This window comes from Ambystoma mexicanum, chromosome 4p (assembly GCF_040938575.1).
Source record: "Ambystoma mexicanum isolate Mex_15411 chromosome 4p, UKY_AmexF1_1, whole genome shotgun sequence".
Lineage (NCBI taxonomy): Eukaryota > Metazoa > Chordata > Amphibia > Caudata > Ambystomatidae > Ambystoma > Ambystoma mexicanum.
In genome coordinates, this window is record NC_090927.1 from 1,186,446,028 (window position 1) to 1,186,460,602 (window position 14,575).

At 49.2% G+C, this 14,575-nt stretch overlaps 1 protein-coding gene across 6 annotated transcripts in view; it reads left to right on the forward strand.

Moving 5' to 3' along the window:
• Positions 1-14,575, forward strand: part of STXBP5 (syntaxin binding protein 5) — a 2,430,573-nt gene that overhangs the window by 354,151 nt on the left and 2,061,847 nt on the right. The window lies entirely within an intron of this gene.

The following is a 14,575-nucleotide window of genomic DNA, read 5'->3' on the forward strand; positions in this document are numbered from 1 at the left end:
TGCCCACCAGTCAGGGGAAGAAGCCTCTCCAGCCGGGAGATCTTCTCTGTCGTTGGGAAGTGGTGAGTCGGTTCCGCAGGGCTCCACCGGTGGTGTTGTCATGGTAGGTCGGCTCAGCTTCTCCCTCGCCGGATTCTCAGGTCCTGTGGCGACTTCTGAAGTTCCAGTCCCCAAAGCCCTGCTTTTATGCCGCACACCCCCATTCACTCAGCCTAGCTGTCAATCAAACATGCTAAGTGGTGAGCCGGCCGGCTCACCACTCGGGCCAATCACACAAGAGTGCGACTTGAGTTACCAAGGTAACTCAGTCCAGGGTGCCTAAACCCCTCCCACATCCCCTGTGGTACCCAGAGTGGCACCACTTTTGGAGGCTTCTGTGGAGAAGCCTGCCAAAAAGTGGAACAAAGGGCTCGACTTGGGTTGGAGTCACAGAAGAGAACACAAACGCCATTTTAGAATCGAGTCCTGGCAAAAAATACCAACCGGCAAATTAATATTAAATAAATAAACTGGCGGTATGTTCGAGGCTATGAAAATTAAATAATTAAAGTTGGTAGCCTCGAATAATGGGAAAATCCCATAGGGATATATTCGCGGTCGAATATAAAAAGTAGTTTCCACTGCCACCAGCCAAAACTCAATCAGGGGGGACGGAGACGTGCCCCCTCGACTAACAGACCCCGGGGCAATCTAATTGCCCCGACCAGTACGTCCACAATATGATGGCTTGTACCGGTTTCTGTTAATAATTTGGGACTAGTAAAGCCAATGGTGACTTTACATGACCTGGGAGACAGTAGTCAGTCCCAGGTTATGGAGTCTATGGTGGGGTGTCACTATGACACCCCTGTGTTACTGCACGGAGGGTGCTGTGTAACACACATAGTAAAAACACATGAGACCCTATGGAGTAAAGGACCCCATAGCCCATAAAACACATTAACAGTCAAATGAACAACATAAATCATGTCCAAGAGTGGGAGAAAAAGAGTCTCACTCTTGGCAGGAGAAAAAAACAAACTCCAGAAATCCAGCAAAGCTGCTGGGGGACTCACTAGGTTAGGGCATTCAGCCTAAAGAGAGAATTCTCCCTAACAATTGTATATTTAATTCTTAATTGGAAAGTATTGGGCATCGGCAATAAATGCTTCTGTACTAAACTGTATGTTTGCATTAAAATTACCACAGATAAACACTGGAGTGGTTTCTTCTACTACACCCAGCAATGCCTAGACTGTGTTTTAATTATTTTCATGGGATACCAAGGCAAGGGGGCCTCATACACAATAATGAGAATATCCTTTTCATAATCCTTCTCTTTTAATACTTCCAACTAGTATGTTTTCTGTATTTTATTAAATTGTTTACATTTCCCATGGATTATGTACAGAAATGAAAAGGCTGCCCTTTTAAACCCTTTACAACAGGTGCATGTATGGTAGATCTTCCATCAAAATCAGGGGTATCCACCATCCAAGTCTCCTGCAAAATTTAAAAAGGGGAATACATTAATATGCTCCAGTAACCTCCCCCGCCCCCTCCCTATCAGTTGTATAGTGGTATGATCCCTGTGAATTCCGGGAGCACATCAGGAATAATTTATCAAGGCCTAGTCATACAATTATATTGAAAGACCTTGGGTAACCACTGCCAGTAGCCATCCACTTCCAAACTACCTCTGGCCCCTTCAGTGGTTTCTTGTACATTATTCCTACCATCTCTGTAGGTTGAAGCATTTATTACGCACGTTTTATCACACTGCAATGCTATGGAATTTACTCTCATTCGTCCATCTCGATTCTGAATTCTCACCATTACATTTGTAAGTTTCGATGTTTGTATTTGTTTATTTTTATCATATTTAAACTTGAGTATTTCAACTATGACATTAGTATCCCCTTTTGAACAGATCTATTTCATAGGCCATGATCAAATCCATTATTGCATCTGATGCAAAGTTTGTTAGATGTTGGTCTCTTTTCTCCCTCCACCTGATCTACAATAATAATGTCTTCAGTTGTGATAACTTGCAATGGTATAATGCTCTACAGTATTTGTACTAGGATTGCTCGATTAAGTGGAGGATGCCTACTCAAACTGCTTGCATCTGCAGAGCATTATGGTGATCTTGTTCATCCTCATATCGGTGGAGAATCATCGGGTCCAAAGATGCTTGACAGGCTCTAGTGCTAATCTCCCTAGTAAACCGGTCTATCATCTGTGATATAGAAGGTTCAAAATTGAGGGTATATTTAGCTCCTGCTTGTATCCTAGTAGAGCCTGGTTAGCTTGACACCAACAGCAACCAGGAGCAATGTTTGGTTCCCCAGGCTAACTGGTGCCGACCAAACAGACTTGTGAGACATTAACTCTGTGTGTTTGGAACAGTCTATAAATAAGTATTAGGACTCATCTATACAACATGTAAAGCATAGGAATTCAGAAATAATAAACAGAATATTAAGTTTTGATTTTATGTAAAAGCTTGTTTTGCAGAATGCTGTGTACAAGCTCCTCCATCCCTAATGGTAGTGCCTGCTCACTTATAAATGCCAGATACCCAGGAGCTGCTTTTAGCTCCTGCTTATTCAATCTGAATCTCGGACCCTGGACACATCATTCATGGACCATTTTGATACTTCTGGCTGTGTTATCTAAAATAACAACTCCATACCTTCTAACACCTCGCCCTCCTCCCCTTATCCGTGAGTTCTTTGAATTATCATACGTCCATACTCAGTTGTTACATTCTCATCTACAGTTTGGCTTCTTTCACCCTGTTTGGTGAAAATATCTGAATGGCTTTATCTTTAGACACTCTAACAGTGATGGGTGGAGGAGACGGTTTGCACGCACCCACTATTCACATTTTGTCTCCCCCCTCCACTCTGACATGTTCATTCTATCCCTTGTATTTTTACTCCAACTCTAATCACGATTTCCTGCTCTTTTTAACACAATCCTCTGTGTTCTCAGCAAGGTCATAGTGACCATGAACATCTTCGATAAGTATATCTGAATTTGATTCTGATGAGATAATAGCATTCTTATTTTTTTAGATGTGTTATTCTTGTACATCATAATACATTGCTGCACTCTTGTTCTTAAGTTTACCACTTCTATTTTTTCCTTTCCTTTGCATTTCTAGGGAATGTTCTGTTAGGTCAATCTGTTCCACAACCTCCTCTGTTTCCTGCCTTCTTCTAACATGTGTTTGTTCAACTCTGTTGAACCCTGCACCATCTTCAACGTGCCTCTAAGACTAGACTGTTCCCTTTTCTGACATAGGGGCAAGTAAGCTTGTATTCTATATATGTTGCGATCTACCTCACCAATTTCATTTGAGACTACTTTGGGGGGCATTTTAGCACTTGTGCATTTTTGAAAGATAGAATTTAACTTTGATTCCAGTCTTTCACACTTATTTATCAAAGATGTAAGTAGATTTTTCAAGGCTAGATACAATGATGTTGAGGAGCTACTCTCAGGGGCTTTCATGAGCGAGTACAGAGGTCCACACCCTCCAGTTCACTCCCCGCCCTATCCTCAATAGGCATAGGAGATATCTGGAAAAGTTGAGGCATGGACAACAAAGTAGCATGCGCCTCATCGCCCCTGTGCATGTCGATAGGTGCGATAGCAATTTCCTGAACCAGAGCTCGAGTTACCATATGACCCCCAGCACCAGATTCAATCATCTGTGTCCTGTCGCTCTGCCCAGCCCTAGCAGAGTAAGCATTTTCTCCCATATTATTCCCAACAAACGCTTCCAAACGGGGCAGTGCACGTTTCGTTTTCATCTTTTCCTCCAATTGTATTTGGAAGACAAGTTCACAGGTGTCTAAACTGGTAAGTGGATTTAAGTGTTTCAACAAGTTCGACTATTCTTACCATTTCAGCATCTTCCAAAAAAATACTTTTTTTGATATGCAGAGTCGCCATTCACCAACGCAAACACTGCCCCACCAATCGTCTCTCATCGCCATTCTGCCTGACGGTGCGATGGCGACGTGCTTTGCGCGGTTCACATCCTGCTTCAGCACTGTTTTCAGCCTTTTGTAGTAGATCAAAGGTCTTGCAGACCCGCAGTCTCTGCCTTTGTCAAGGTGTTGCTGACCATTGGAGTCCTTGAAAGAGTTGAATAATCGTATGCACAGTTTGCAAAATGGTAACAGCCAGCTAACACTTTTGTTTTATGTTTTTATATTGGATACACATTTAGTGTTGCACTGGTGAATGTAGTGGAAAGAAAAACGCATTTGGCAGTAGTAGTGATACATAGCCAACTATAGAGCGAACTATGCAGGCTGAGTTCCTTCGATGGTGCGAAAGGTGAGTGGATGTGGGACAAACTGGGTAGGAAGGGTCTTTCTGTATTGAGTGACAGTCTTACACCCTTCTGGCTACTAGGCCTTTACTGTTGTGTTAGCGCTATAACAAGCTTTGTTACTTGTACACCACTTTATGTTGAAGCAAGGCCACCTCACGGGACCGAGAAAGAATTTTTCATGTCTGAATACAGCATGTTATGTTGCCATTCATATAGCGCCCTATATATCATTTGTATGATCTCAAAGCTCTTGTGGGTTGAACGCCCTTGGGGACCGTAGTCCTGGTCAGTCGAGACAGTAGGGTAGACTATAGTGCTTGGGTGCACTCAATGGGCCAGATTCACAGAATGTTTTCCTGTGGGATTGTGCCATTATACAACACTTCTGTGAATCAGGTCCAATATGTGTACAGCCAGTGTGGTTTGCATAATGGTGGCTGCATCCTAACACTAGGTGCGGTAGTAGTGAGAGATCCGTTGAATGTGTGCAATCGGGTGGGTGGTCTCCAAGACAGCCTTCTGGCGGCATTATGCCTGTGTAGGAAGTTTTTGCGTGCAGTTAGGCCGAATCTTTTTTTCTTCATTTTTTTGTTCATGGGATATAGCTGCGTTCTAACAGGTTGTTGAGGTGTTCGTGGAGAAATTGTATTCGTGTAGCTAGGCTGAAGTTGATCGGGGGGGTATAGCTGCGCTCTATTGTTTGTTGGTGTAAAGTCGAGAGTGAGCATAGAGGTAGGAGAGGTGAGTGTCTGGAGTGGATGATGTATTTTTCCTGGTTAATTTCTGGCTCCGGATGATCTGGCAATTATAAGGTTCATGTTTTGCGGTAGCGTTACTCTTGAGGTAGATTTACAGGTTGGACCGGAGTAAGTTATGATTTGCCCGATCAGAGGGTCATTGTTAGGTTCGGCACTGTGTGTCAGGGAGCTCCTTTTCGGGACCCTGGTTGTGGTTTATGGTGGGTTACTGGTTAGGTCTAGGCAGGATACTGGATATAGGTTGGATATATCTTGCAGTAACGTAGCCCTAGTGAGGCAGTGGTGTTAAAGAACAGGCTGGACACAGAGGCATTGTAGAGACCGGTTGTTTGGTGCTTTGTGAGGGTTCGTATCTTAGGTGCGTAATCGGGCAAGGTAGGGAGTGAATGGGTATGATGAACTTGATGCCACGAGGCTCCTAGGCCTGTCTAGTAGTATCGGGAAGTGAAGCAGATGCATATCCTAGAGCCTGCGGGACACTAAGGCTGTCGACTGTGGCTTCACAGTTGCTATATCTGCCTTAATGTATGTTGGTTGCTTTCTGTGGTCGCTTCTCTAAGTATCCATAGGAACACTTGTTGGCCAACTGTAATTACTTTCCAATTTAATGTAATTGAACTCATGATTCGCGGGGATTGGGTCCTCCGACGTATTCCATATCTATGACAGGTAATGTCCACAGCTGTGCTGCTTCGGAAAATCTTTGGCGTCTGCGTCCTGCGTCGATGCGCCGTCCCCGAGGACCTCCTCCGACGGCCGACGTCACCCGATGTGATAAGTAGGACGCACGACGCCCATAGCCTCAGTTCCGTTTTTTCCGCGAACGTGTTTGCTTCGTGAATCTCGGTACGCCTCGACTCGTTGGAGTTGCTGTTTTCTTTCTCGGTTCGTTGAACCTGTTCGGTTGGTGAAGACCTGTTTGTGGCGATGTCTTTTTCATCTTCGACCCCGCGTCCGGGCTTCAAGAACTGCGGGGACTGTGGGTGCAAGATGTCGGTCACGGACTCGCACGACGCCTGCCTCTGGTGCCTCGGGGAGGCCCACGATACGGACGACTGTGTCGACTGCCAGTCGCTCACTGCGAAGGCCTTGCGTCAACGCAAGAAGAAACTGTCGGTAGGTCGGGTGTCTAAGCCCCGGAAGTAGAGGTCTGCGGGGCTTTCGACCGATGACTCGAGGGGTGACTCTCCGCGTTGTTGTCGGAAGTCCGGTGAGTCTCCTTCAAGGAGTCGGTCTCGCCACTCCTCTGCCTCTTCTAGGCATTCCAGGAAGCGCCGGCATAGGTCGCCTTCCCCGTCCTCTTCCGAGGACTCGGCCCGTCTGCGGGTCGCTTATCCCTCCATGCAAGCGACACCAGAGGAATGGGATTCCTTCGGGAAGCAGATGCTAGCGATTCTGGAATCGCAGGGCACCGGTCCATCTGCGCCTCCGAGTGGGGTCGGTCGGCACTAGTCGAGAGACACCGCCCGTACGCCTTCGGGCTCGGGTGGTCGGCACGGCTCGCCGGAGAGGTCCCGCTCAGACAAGGATACCCGTTCTCGCCATGCCCGTTCCAGGTCCCGGTCCTCGACGCGCTCGAGGTCCCGGTCCTCGACGCGCTCGAGACCTGCGTGATCCTGTGCCGTCTTCGAAGAAGACGTCGACTCCTGTGGCGCCGAGGTCGTAGATGATTTCTCTCGAGGTTCCGTCTTCGAGGGGGTCGTCGACGCCGTTGGCGCCCAGGTTGTCGAGAGACACGCTCGGAGCTCCGGCTTTGAAGACTGCGTCGACGCCGCAGATGCTGGGGGCGTTGCAGCTGACGTTGACGCCGATTCGCTCGACGTCGACGCCTTTTCTGTCGACGCCGGCGGCGACTCGCTCGGCGCCCTTGATGCCTTTTCTGTCGACGCCGACTCGCTCGGCTGCCTCAATGCCTTTCGAGGCGGTGGTGTCGGAGGTGCCCCATGGCACGGGTTTGCCCCTAAAAAGGCTATGGCTAAGGTCCGGCAGTGCTTTGGTCTGCAGAGGTCTTCCTCTCCCCGCCTGGAGTACATTTCAGAGGGTGATGAAGGCTCTGATGGCGGCCTGGTTCCGGTTACGGTTCCGGATGAACTTCTCGGGCCATAGTCAGTTTGATGACCGGAGGCAGTCACTGCATGATGCCAGTGGACTGGACACCTCTCCGGAGGTGGAGTTTTGTCGGCCGGAGCCTGGCACTCATGCCGATTCGTCATATCAGTGCCTTATGTCTCGGGTTACCGAGTACTTGGGTCGGTGAGCTCCCCCAGGGGAGTTCGTTCAGGATGATCTCACGGGCATCCTTGATCTCGGTCCACCCACTGACCCGGTTTTGCCTTTTCATATGGCTTTGCAGAGAAGGGTGGCCGCGGCTTGGACTGCTCCGGAGAGTCTCCTGGCAGTGGGCAAATCTTTGTCACGAAAATACCGTCCAGCCAGTAGCGACCCCTGCTACTTGTCTAGGCACCCCACCCCGGAGAGTTTGGTGGTGCAGGCGGCTACGGCCCCGGCAAAGCAGGCGTCGTATCCTACCATCCCTCCGGATAGGGACGACAAACATTTTGATGGCTGGGCGAAGAAAGTGTTTTCTTCTGGGGGTATGGCGCTTCAGGCGGCCAACTCCATATGTGCCTTGTCTCGTTTCACACACACTCTGTGGAACTGTGTTGCATTAGCGGCTGATCATATTCCCGAAGGGGATGAACGGGATGGTTTCCTTGCTATGGTTCAGGATGGCAAGGATGCCATGTGTGAGGCTGTTCAGTCGGGTTTGGACTTGGCGGATTGTGTCAGCCGGTCCATGGCGGCGAGCACCGTAATGCGCAGGTTTGCGTGGTTGAGGAAATCTGGGTTTGCTCCTGATGTGCAGTCCCGCCTCCTCAACATGCCCTTTGACGGTGAACACCTTTTTGGCAGCAAGGCTGACGAGAGCCTTGAGAGGTTGCAGACCTCCAAAGCTGCAGCGAAGTCCTTGGGCGCTGCAGTTCGCTAACCTCCGCCTTTTCATCCTAGGGGACAGCAATGGAGGGGAGGTTCCTTTCGCTATTACTCGTCCTTCAGTAAAGCGAGAGGAGCTAGCAGTCAAAGAGGCCATCGTAAGAGTGCCAGAGGTGGAAACAATGGTTCTCGAGGTGCCAAGGCCGCTCGGGCAGTTGCCTCTTTGCCCTCAGGCAATGCCGCAGCCGCTACCACTCAGTCATGAGGCCAGGTCCCATGGTTTGACGGTTGGGGGAAGGCTGGCGCAGCATCTTGTAGAGTGGCAAGCCATTACTTCGGATGTGTGGGTTCTGGAGATCATAACCCACGGCTACTGTCTTCCTTTTCGACAGAGGCCTCACGACAATCCACCAGGGAACCTCTCTTTGAAGAGTCCGCATCCGCTCCTTGCGCAGGAAATTCAAGCCCTGCTGGAGAAATGCGCCATAGAACTAGTGCCTGTAGCGGAGAGGAACAAGTGATGGTATTCCCCTTATTTTTTTATTTCAAAGAAAGACTGGGGATTGAGACCCATCATGGACTTGCGCGGTTTGAACAAACTCCTCAGGAAGGACAAGTTCCAGATGGTGACTCTTTCCCAAGTGCTCCAGGCCCTTCAACTTCAGGACTGGTTGGTGTCTCTCGACTTCAAGGATGCTTACTACCATGTGCCGATCCATCCCAAGCACAAGAAGTACCTGAGGTTCACGGTTGGCTATTCGCACTTTCAGTTTCGGGTCCTGCCGTTCGGATTGACCTGCGCCCAAGGGTTTTCACCAAGCTCATGGTGGTGGTGGCAGCGCATCTCAGGAAAGGGGGGATTCACGTCTACCCCTACCTGGACGATTGGTTGATCAGGGGGAGCTCTCCCGAGCAAGTCCTGGATCATCTGTCCGTCACCTGCCACTCCCTTCACAGGCTGGGCTTCTCCCTCAATTTAAAGAAGTCCCATTTGACACCAACGCAGCGGCTCCAGTACATCGGAGCAGTGCTCGACACGTCCCTGGGGCAGTGTTTTCCTCCTCAGGTGAGGGCTCTTCACATTCAGCAGATGGTGCACAAGTTTCAGTTTGCCCAGACTCTCCCAGCGTCCGAGTTCTTGAGACTGCTCGGCCTCAGAGCATCCTGCATTCTTCTGGTGCCGGAGGCTCGTCTGCGGATCTTTGCAGTGGGCACTCAAGCTCCAGTGGTCTGTCCTCTGGCAGGCTGTCGGACCCTGTTCAGGTGCCGCCCTCGGTAGCCCGGGACCTTCTGTGGTGGGCCGTCGAGGGCAATCTGATGAAGGGGGCCCCATTTTGGCTGCCCTGGCCGGAGGTGACGATCGTGACGGACGCATCCCTCACGGGATGGGGAGCTCATGCCAACGAGCTGACAGTCAGCGGTCGTTGGTCTCCGTCGGAGTCCAGACTCCATATCAATCTGTTGGAGCTGAGGGCCGTCAGGCTAGCCCTGAAGGCTTTACTGCCGACTGTGCGCGGAAAGAGTGTCTAACGGACAACACAGTGGCCATGCACTACCTCAACAAAAAGGGGGGGGGGGGCAGGGTCACTTCCTCTGTGCAAGGAGGCGATCCAGCTCGAGTTCTGGGCCATCCAGCAGGAAGTTTCGATCTCGGCAGTTCATCTGGCCGGAGACGACAACGAGACGGCGGACGCTCTGAGCAGGCAGAGCACGATCTCTCACGAGTGGGAGCTGGTTCAGGAGATTCTCCTGGAGATCTTCGCCCTTTGGGGGACCCCTTAAGTGGATCTCTTCGCCTCCAGTGTCAACCAGAAGTGCGACAGGTTTTGCTCGCGGGAATTTCCTCCAAAAGGAGCCTTAAGAGACGCATTCGTGGTGGAGTGGTCATTCCCACTGCTGTACGCGTTTCCTCCAGTCCCCGTCATCCCGCAAGTGTTGCGGAGGTTCGGTTCCCGGATGATACTCATTGCTCAGGCGTGGGCCCGGAGGACGTGGTACCCGGACCTTCTAGACTTGTCCATCTGCCCTCCATGTCGTCTTCCCTACCGAGACGATCTGCTCTCACGGGAGGGGGGGGGTCAGGTTTTCCATCCAGAGGTCAGATCCCTCAATCTTCACGCTTGGCTTCTGAAAGGTTGAGGTATAAGGATTGGGACCTCCCTGAAGACGTGATGAAGGTGTTGCTCTCGGCCAGGCGGCCGGCAATAAAGTCTCTGTGCCGTTGGAGAAAGTTCTGCGACTGGTGCAGAGTTCAGAATGTGAATCCTTTTGAATGCGACATTCCCATGGTTTTTTTTTTTTTGCTTTCTTTGGCCCACAGGGACTTGCAAGTGGGGACCATTAAAGGTTACCTGACGGTGCTGTCCCTATTTAAGCGCTCGTCTGAAGAGTGTTCATATTTTAAGATTCCTTTAATTTCGCAGTTTTTGAAAGGGCTCACTAATGTGTTCCCTCCGTCATCTTTTTGGGTGCCAGGTTGGGATTTGAACCTTGTTCTTAAGTTTCTTATGGGTGCTCTGTTTGAGCCTTTACATTCTTGCCCTTTGAGGCTGTTAACTCTGAAAACTGTTTTTAGTTATGGTTACTTCTGCTCGCAGAGTGAGTGAGTTACAGGCACTTTCAGTTAAGCCACCCTTCACTGTGTTTCACAAGGACAGGGTTGTCCTTAGAGTTCGTCCTTCTTTTCTTCCGAAGGTGGTTTTGGAATTTCATTTGAGCCATAAGGTTGTTCTTCCGGCGTTCTATCCTCCTCCACATCCTGGTAGGGAAGAGGAGAGGCTCCATAGGCTTGATCCTAGGAGAGCGTTGAGCTTTTATATCTCGCGCATGTCCCGGGTCAGAGTGGACGATCAACTTTTCATTGGTTACGCTGGAAAGCGTTTGGGACAAGCTGTGACGAAACAGACTTTGTCTCGTTGGATTATTTTAGCTATCTCCGAGTGTTACCGCTTGGCGGGTAAGGACCCTCTGGCTGGCTTGCGGGACCATTCTACCAGAGGAGTGGCTGCGTCTACTGCCCTGCAGAGGGGAGTTCCTATTCATCACATATGTGATGCAGCCACCTGGGCTTCAGTACATACTTTTGTACGTCACTATTCCCTTGATTCCATCAGAGGGCAAGATCTGGCCTTTGGCAAGGCAGTTCTATATTCCGCAATTTGTTTGGGCATGCTAAATTTGTATTCTAAATTCTTTCCCACCTCCTTGCTTGGTACTGCTTTGGGAGTCTGTCATAGATATGGAATACGTCGGAGGACCCAATCCCCTCGAAGAACAAGTTACTTTCTTACCTGGTAACATTCTTTCGATGGGATAGTCCGACGATGTATTCCATATCGCTCCCTCCCTGCCTTCCCCGCTGCAGAATTTCTTTTGCGATTGCAGCTTGCGTTCCGCAAGGCCTTGTGTGTCTGACTGGCAGAAAACTGGTGGCACACGTTCTGGGAAAAAACTATAATTGAGACTATGGGCGTCGTGCGTCCTACTTATCACATCGGGTGACGTCGGCCGTCGAGGAGGTCCTCGGGACGGCGCATCGACGCAGGACGCAGACGCCTAAGATTTTCCGAAGCAGCACAGCTGTGGACATTACCTGTCATAGATATGGAGTACGTCGTCGGACCATCCCATCGAAAAAACATTACCAGGTAAGAAAGTAACGTATTCTTCTATAGTTTGGTGAGTTCCGGTGGCCTTAGACTGTCCTAATCATGGTTTACGGAAAAAGCCAGGTTTGTAGAGCTTTACGGAAGGCCATGTAGACTTTGGTGTGTCGAATGTGAGGGGGGGGGGGGGAGTTCCACAGAGTTGGAGCCAAGGTTGAGTAGGCGGACCCTCCCCATCCTGGTTGAATTGGAGGCTGGGATCACTCGTAAGAGGGCAGTGCTTGACCTTAGTGAGTGTGATGGGTAGTAGGGTGTAATCTTCTCTTGTATAGGTATGCTGGGCCAGTCTTGTGCACTGCTCGGTAGGTAATGCATAGGATTTTGAAAGTGGCCCTTCGTCCAACAGTCAGCCAGTGAAGGGTGCGGAGAGCGGGGGGGGGCATGTGATCCCTGTGTCCCAGTGCAAGCAGGAGTCTGGCGGCAGCATTTGGGCTCTTTAGTGTTTTGCATGCAGGTGTACCCAGATATAAGGAGTTGACATAGTCCAGTCTCAACATAACAGTGGACATAATAGCGGCGAGCCTGTTGGGGTAGGTGAAGTACGGGAAAATGCGTTTTAGAAGCCTTAGATGGTAGTGACAGGATTTTGATACATTATTGATCTGATGGGGTAGGGTTCAGACCGAGTCCATAGTGCATCCAAGGTTTTTAACTATTTCGGTCGTAGGAGGGGGGCATCAATGGAGGGGGAGCCATGGGAGTGGATGCGGAAGAAGGACAGTGTTGCTGCTTACCATGATCTCAGTTTTATCTGGGTTCAGAAGGAGGTGGTTTCTTGTCATCCATCATTCAATGTATCTGAGGCAAGCTTCAAGGTCGGGTCGTGGGTTGAAGCTTGTTTTGGGAATTCTCAGGATAATTTTGTTATCGTCAGGGTATTAGTAGCAGGTGAGGTTGTGCGCACGGACAATCCCAGGTAGAGTGGTCAGATAGATTTTGAAAAGGCGAGTAGAGGCAGGCGCATTGTGGTACTCCAGTGTTCACAGTGTGGGCACTTGAGAAAGGGGGGGGAGCGGAGAGTGATTTGTTTCCTGAGGAATGAGGCAATCCATTTGAGTGCAAAGGCTCGGATTTCTAGGGAGTGGAGTCGGTCAAGGAGGATTGAATAGTTAACGGAGAACCAACGCTGCACAGCCCTCCGAGTCCGCCGAGACTTTGAGATCATCCCAGATGGAGATCAGAGTGGTTTCTCTTTCCATGGCGCGGTCGAGTAGGTTGTTGGATTACACGAAACAGTTGAGCTGAGAGTACGCAGCTCGGTCAATGAGTTTCGCCAGGAATCAGCCTGTAATTCTTAGGCTCAACGGGGTCAAGGGAAGCCTTTTTTAGAAGAGGTTTGACATGCACTATTTTAAAGGACTCGGCAAAGATGCCAGAGGTGAGAGAGGGATTTAGTATGGACATTGCATGTTCTCCTGCACATGTGGAGGAGAATATTTCTTTAAGAAGGTGGGCCGGACAAGGATCGGGGGGGGGGGGGATCTGGAGGGTCTGCTGCCGGATATTATATCACGGAACTAGTCTATCGAGATGGGGTTGAAAGAGTCGAAAGATGGCATTGCTGTGGTCGGAGAAGTGGAGACAGGGCAGGCAGGTTGGGGCAGAGGGTTAGGGTAGAACGTTTGATATTAAAGGTTGCCATCCTGTCTAGTGATGTGTTGTAGAAATGCAGGGAGAGGGAGTCAGTGTGTTTGCGTGGTCAGGGCAGAGGCACAGGAGAGTTTCACAAATTCAGAGATGATCATGTGGAGCTCTTTGCTGCTTTTGCGACAGTTCAGGATTTGTTTATTGTAATAGGCCTTTTTGTAATTGCAGTGGTGGCGGGCGATAGATCTGCTGAGAGGTGTTTTGGATGATCGGCATTTACTCTCGAGAGTTATTTTGCCTTTTGAAGGTCTTCGGGTGGGGTGTGAACCATTTGGGGGATGGATGTTTGTGAGAGGCAGTGGGCTGTGAGGGGGTGAGGGGGTTTAGTGATTCATTAATCCAGGAGTCAAAGGATTCGATGGTTAATGGTCTATCTGAGGTCGACTGTGCTGGGAGACTGTGCTGCAGGGCTTCAGCTAGGTCAGGGAGTACCTTGACTTTGTTCCAGCATTTGTGATCATGTGTTGGGGCAGGGTGAGCCGTGGGTGGAGGGGTGGAGTGTGAACACAGAAAGGGATCACAGAGCGGTCTGTCCAGATAAGCGGTTTGGGACAGGATACAGATACAAGGTCATAGGAGCTGAAGATTGTATCAAGGGTGTGACCTCCAGAGTGGGGTTGACCTGTGGTATGTTGGGAAAGGTTGAATGCCTCCAAACTGGTGACCAGGGGATGGCTTTGGCACATCAAACCAGATATTTAAGTCCCCCGGTAGTGTTTGTGTTTTTGTGTTTGGTGGTTTAACTGAATGGTAGCAAGCGAGTCACGGAGACTGTTGCCAAAAAGACTGTCATAGTTTGAGGTCTGGGGGGGTTTGTATATGAATAGGAAGCTGGAAGTGACTGTTGGCAGTAGAGAGAGTTTTACTAGAAGGGATTCACAGTTGGCATTATTCAGTTATTGGGTAGAGAAGCAGTGTTTATTTTAAATAAATAAGAAGTAAAGAGATTCAAAGAAGCAGGATTGTTTCGATTTAATTTAGTTTCTATCAAATGTAAGCTTTATCCTGGATCCAGATAATTATTTTCAATGATTGATGTAAATCAAAGAAACGGATGGCGATATCTGTTTCGCAAAAGTCCATATTGATGTTAGCGTAGCATACAAAAGTGATGCGACCAGTGTATTGATCATTCTTCATTGTATCCATCATTGACATTAGAATTGCATAGATGCATAATGTGTTTATATGTATATTGATGTACTTCTCTATTTTATCTATAAATAGAGCTTCTGTGCAAC